This window comes from Chaetodon trifascialis, chromosome 21, assembly GCF_039877785.1.
Source record: "Chaetodon trifascialis isolate fChaTrf1 chromosome 21, fChaTrf1.hap1, whole genome shotgun sequence".
In the NCBI taxonomy this organism is placed as follows: domain Eukaryota; kingdom Metazoa; phylum Chordata; class Actinopteri; order Chaetodontiformes; family Chaetodontidae; genus Chaetodon; species Chaetodon trifascialis.
The window spans coordinates 19,592,863-19,599,431 of record NC_092076.1 but is presented as its reverse complement, the minus strand read 5'-3'; positions in this window follow the sequence as shown (position 1 = coordinate 19,599,431).

Sequence of the window (6,569 nt, the reverse complement as noted above, 5' to 3'; positions counted from 1 at the left end):
TTATTTTTATATTATTTACTTCTGTTATATATATTTTTTACTTTTCTAATAGCTTCTTTTGTAATAGATGTGTCATGCACCAACGTCACCAAAGCAAATTCCTCGTATGTGTAAAATCGTACTTGGCAATAAAGCTTTTTCTGATTCCTCTGATTTCTGATTTCTGAACACATTAACACAGCAAGCATGAATTGAAGGCCTCACGTCACAGACAGTCACCTCCAGGAGGGGGCAGCGCTGTTCTGAAGGGTAGAATGGACAAGCGCTTACTGGAGGGTTGCTGGTTCAATCCCCAGCCAACTGGATAAGTCTGGGTTGAAAAGGTAAAAGCATAGCCCATGCCTCATTAACATGCCTGAACTGCCTTTGGGCAAGGCATGTAACTCCCAGCTGCTGCTGTGGAGCTGCTCAGTTCAGGCGGAGTTTGTACCAGGCAGCTTCAGGTGTGACTGTGTGCAGCTGGGATCATCTCAGAGAACCCTGGACAAAAAAAGGTTACAGATAAAACACTGAGGAGTATTCTGTAATATTACAGGAAATAGATTGATATAATTAGCCTCTTTCTTTTTCTAATGCAAGTAATGATGAATGTCAATGACTTACTGAATGTGTCAGAGCTTTTCATGGGAGGACACTGACACCTCGGGCAGCTACAATAGTAAAATGCTGCTTGCACATCAGTGAATTGGCAATCTAATGTCACGTAGGATAATACATCAGACACAGGAGACACTGAACTGCAGCACAGAGTACCTCTACTTTTGATACTTTCACAGGTCTTTTACTTATAGTGTGGTATTTCCATAGTGTCATTTTGGAACTATTTCTAACTTTACAATTTTAGTTCTCCTAAATTTGCAGTCTTCAAGGTGAAGCTGAAATAATCCTGATGACATCACTCCGGCTCCTCCAGAGCCACAGACTTCATTACACAGCTGTTCTCAGCGGATGAGTAGTCCTACTTGTGACGAATAAATTGCCGTAAATCAGTGGACTGTCCCTTCAGTGATTTAAGAAGTATCTGCTGAAGTAGTTTAAACTTCCCTCTGCTGCCAGGATCTCTGAGGCTCAACGTATAGTTCAACATCAGACAGGAGCCCAGCCTCCCTCCCTGATTCCACCATCGGATCGCTGTGTGTGGAGGTCACAGGCTCCTGCTGTGTCTTCACCAACGTGAACTCACCCAGGGCTCGCTAATAACAGCTGGCTGTGTGTGTGTGTTTATATGTGTGTGCGTGTGTGTGTGCAGCATACCTCCATTTGGCTGGCTGAGGTTTGCTCCCAGTAAAAGTGAACCACAGGTGCTTGTCTCTCACACTCCAACAGACAAACCAGATCTCCAAGACTGATTTCCGACCTCAGCCTCACACCCCTGCTGCCTGTCACTTTGGTCCACATGTTTTAACATTTCAACACACAAGATGCGTGCAATTGCATACCTGGATTAGTGCAAGACTGAAGCACAGAAAAGGGTAAGAGCTGTAGCTGTGAGGAGGAGCATATTCATTTACATCAACAGAGAAAATGAACCACGGTCCTCATATCAGAACCCTTTTACTTTTCACGAGCGGTGTTTGGCAGCTTCATCTTTGTAAAGGCTGCCCACTAATGCAGCAGCAGAGACAGTTTGTATTACGGAGAACTGAAACCACACCGTGTTGTTGGTATTATTTCAGGTACTGGAGAGATGATGCATGGATGGCAGTTTGAGTAACAGATCTATGAGTATTGAGACTTATCAGCACCAACACATGTCACAGAGGTTTATAATACTCAGAGACAGGATTTAGCAACCCTGGAAAGTTATCAGGGTGACAGCCATGTTATCCCCTGCCTCAACAATCGCCATGTGAACAGAAGAGTTACTGTTTTCATATTACAAAGTAATCTACCAGAATGTGTGCTTGCAAGTTGGATTGGCCAAAGCAGTGCCTTGCTGGATAAGGTTGTACTTGCTGGATGAGGTGTTGCAGTCATACTTGGATCGGGTGTGACCACGTTGCTGGACGACCTTGCGTTTTTTACTGGAACCTCAGCGTGTAGGTGGACTGGGATCCAGTTTGGACTTGCAGACTGAGCCTGAGAGCCAGCATATAAGATGCTATGAATCACACTTCTTTGGTAACATTCATCATATCTGTAGTGGTATGATCTGTGAGAAATCTGGACAGTCTGAGTTGGAGTCCCCTGAACAAACAAGCAAAACGTCTGAATGTATAATAAAATATCCAAGTCTCTGCAGTTTCTTATACTGTACTGAAACAATAACTGGAAGATCAGAGAAATGGAATGTGTTTTCATCTGATATGTGCAGATATCACCAAGTGAGATATGTCGCTCTCTCTCTCTCTGTGTCTGTGTCTGTGTCTGTGTGTGTGTGTGTGTGTGGTGGTGTTGGTGTTAGCGGGGGTGGGGGGTTGATATGGCAGAGGAGGGGGCAGGAGAGGTAACGGTAATTGAGCAGTGAGCGTTGGGTGGGGGTTAAGGCTACGTGGAGAGGGCTGGGGTAAGATTGGGGTGAAGGTTTAAGTTGAGGGCAGAGGGGAAAGAAAGGAGAGGGGGCGAGTGTGTGTGTGTGTGTGTGTGCGAGTGTGTGTGCGTGTGTGTGTGTGTGTGTGTGTGTGTGAGGGTTTCAGTGAAGGGCAGACGAGAGACTGCCTGTGTGTTTCTGTCCTCTGAACGACCCCCTCTACTTCTACACATGAACGAGAGGCTCCCATCTTAGCATGTATAAGTGTCTGTGTGTGCGCGTGTGCGCGCGTGTGTGTGTGTGTGTGTGTGTGTGTGTGTGTGTGTGTGTGTGTGTGTGTGTGTGTGTGTGTGTGTGTGTGTGAGAGAGAGAGAGCGAGAGAGAAAGAGGGGAAAGCAGTACAGGTGAGACATTGCATGTGACATGCATATGTGTAGCTGAAGTACAGAATAACAAAGCTGTGGTCCATCCGGTCATACTGAAATATACAGTTTTTCAATCTTCCATGTCTGCCGTAGTGTGTGCTGTCGTCTAGAGTCAAGAAGAGCTGGTTTGGCATGACTTAGTTTAATTTAAGCATGATGATACTGTGAGAAAATCTGATGTATGTATGTATATATATATATACACACACACACACACACACACACACACACACACACACACACACACACACACACACACACACCCTCCACAGTCCCACCAACACCTGCAGTGCTGGGCTGGCAGCCATGGAGCAGACTGTCGGTTTCACGCTCCACAACGTTTTACCGGAACATTCTGCAGGAATCTGACTCCAGCTGGCAGCGAGGCCAGGAAGGACAGGTGTGGCAGAGTTTGTGTGGGTGGCTGTGTGTGTGAGTGAGACAGACAGAGGATTTGTAATTGAGATGTGCATGTTTTGCAAGGTTTGTTATGGGTCTGTTATGCATGTGTTTGACAGTAAGGCAGAGGGTGAGGTAGAGTGTGGGTGTAGATCTGATCTCAGGTGAATGACTTTTTGATCTGAGAGTACACCACCAGAGATGAGTACATTTTTCAGTGTATTATAGCCCTGTTGATCCAGCAGTCTGCAGACATATCAGATTCACCAGAGCTCCTGTTTGAAGAGTAAGTTTCCAGGAAAAACACTGTGCATCACCATGCAGTATTAACTCATAAAGGTTTGCTTTAAGACTGAAGTTCATACTTGTGAGCTAACAAAGTTCTCTTTACATCCAGTGCGTACACTGTGCTTTGTAAATAAAACTGAATACATCAAGTACTTTTAATATCATGTGGATATTACAAGTACTTTTCTTTCAGATATGAGGATTTTTTTCATTCAGTGATTGGCCAGCTGTGTGGAGGTAACACTGTATGTAACTCAAGCTTTCTTTTTTTTTCCAGCTACTTTTAAACTAGTTATGTGAACAACCATGAATGTCTTTGATGACAGTCTGTTTGACAGTGTGTGCAGTCATACCCACTTGAATGATTGTTGTCTCTTCCCTATGACAGCAGGCTTTGTGCCCCACCTTCAAATGTAGCCAATCAGAACAGCTCTAAACATTTTTGCCTTTAGATGTGGTCCAATGACACGTCATGTGAACTTGTTAGTTTCAAGTTCTTCTTTAGGGTCTGCTTGGTAACATGAAAATATACCAAGAATAGGAAAAAGCTGCAGGATTAAAAATGTTAAAAATGAATGTAAACACGTCGGCAGTACAGCAAGACAGAGACATCATGAGACCTGACGTCCAAGTATTCCCTTTTCAAAGCATGTGGGGTAATGACACTCTTCCTTGTGTGTTGGTAAGCCAGATGGAGGGGGACGAGCAGCAGGAGGTGTTGATTACAGTAACGGAGAGAAGAAGAAAGGGGGGAGGGCTGACAGCGGTGTTTTGTAGCTATAGCCTGAGCAGCTATGCATGGTGAACGTGGAGGAGGTGACTCAAGTTCAAACGTTACATAATCTCGGTGGACTCCTGTAGACAAGCTGTTACACACACACAAATACACAAACACACACACATTAAAGAGGCATTACACCCTAAAAGTGTAAAAATCAAGAAGATGGTTCCCCTGATGAATCCCCTGATTTTTCATCTTTCACCACCAGTGGGTCAACATTTCAAGTCGACTTTGTTTATGATCATGCCAACAATACTGATGACTTTCCCATCAGCCTCATCTGTGCTTTGTGTTTAATTCTATTTAGCACTTTTTAGCATGCTAAAATGCTAAACTAAGGTTGTGAACACGGTAAACATTATAGCTACTTAACACCAGCATGTTAGCATTGTAATTGTGAGCATGTTAGCATACCAGCATTAGCATTTAGGTCAAAGCACTGCTGTGCCTAAGTATAACCTCACAAAGCTGCTAATATGACTGTAGACTCTAGCATTAGTCTGGTCTATGGATGTTAAGGCACTCAAAGAATTTGGTTAAGGTTTTTGAGGACCCTACCCATGTTGGGCCCTGGAATCCAACCACAATCTAGACTCAGTTACCCCAACCTGGTGTCGAAACCCTGCACTTTGAATGCCCTTCATCAACCATAACTTCCCCCTATGACTTAAGTGTAGCTCAAAAGTGCACTTCCTTGACAGGAAGAAATGTTACCAATGAATGTAGCAAATTATGTTTCCCATTAAAAGTAAATGAAAAAGCAAATGGGTAGGATATGGATGTAATTTCAAGGAGACGGGACTGTGACAGAAACAAGTTACATATTTTAAAAGTAAACGTCACAGCAATAAAATAAGGACACATAGAAGGTCCTGTTTGTGTGGCTTGATCTGATCTTAACATCTGTATCTGACATAGAGAACACCACCTCCTCACATGCCAAACATGATGGCCATCAGTGATGAGTTCATGGATATCAGTGGAAAGGATCATTAGGACAATGAAATCTCAAATTTGATGTGGATATTCATAATCTGCCTAGCTGATTATGACTATAACACTTTATCAAATTCTTTACCTCCTTGATCCAGCACCTCACTGACAGTGTTCAATGCTCTACATTCAAGCCAGAGTAGCATTTTTTTTCTGGGGCATGTTCTTTGTTTTTACACATTTACCTACAGTTCAGGATGAAAGTTTAAGAAACTGTAACAATTCCAAACTATAATTCATGGAAATATTTGAGAAACATTCCAATAAATTGATTCAGTTCCATTCATCTATTAAGAGTACTTAAATGTAAAGATTTCCATGTACAAACCATGTGTGTGTGTCTGACAGAGAGAGCAGAGGAGAGGGGAGCTGTGTGTCTCCCTTCACCCTGTGTTACCCTGGATGAACTGCTGCTGAACTTTGCATGACCACAGTCATGCAAAAGTCACACACACACACACACACACACACACACACACACACACACACACACACACACACACACACACACACACACCAAAAGAAAGGCAGACATCAAAGGATTCCTATACACCTTTGCTATCACACATACATGTGTATATGATAAATGAATTCCCTGTATCACAGTGTCTCAGTGATGGTGACAATCTCCGTGGCTGTTTATCTGTCTGTCATACCTCCACATACCTATCCATCTATCCACACATCCATCCATGTCTTGTGCAGCCTACCTGCACTGGGCAGTAAGTGTGTGTAATGTAGTAACATGGTGTGATGAATATGCCTATAAATCAGATGAGTCAGGATACGAGTGAACTATGGCCTTTAATGGCCAATAAATACAGGTTAGCGGGACAGAGGTTGACTGCAGGTCATGGGGTGGAGGTGTGTGTGAGATTGTTGTTGAGGTGGGTTTACAAGGTTCACAAAATGGGGCTTAAAGAGAGCAAATTACAATTGCTAATTTGAATCAGCACTTCAGTCAAAATAACTCTAAACAATTGAAAGCATTCTAGAATCACCAAATGATGAATGCAAGTCACACATGAACCTCAATAATGTGCCTTTAATTTGGAGATTGTGTTTCACCAGGAAGTTATTCTGCATTTCATATGCTTCACACTTCAGCCATCCTTTTCAAAATGTACCCATAAACCATTTTTTGATGGAAAGCTTTCTTTGTCTTCCTTCTATCTCCTGAACTCTCGGCCTTCCTGTCTGACTGGTATTCCAG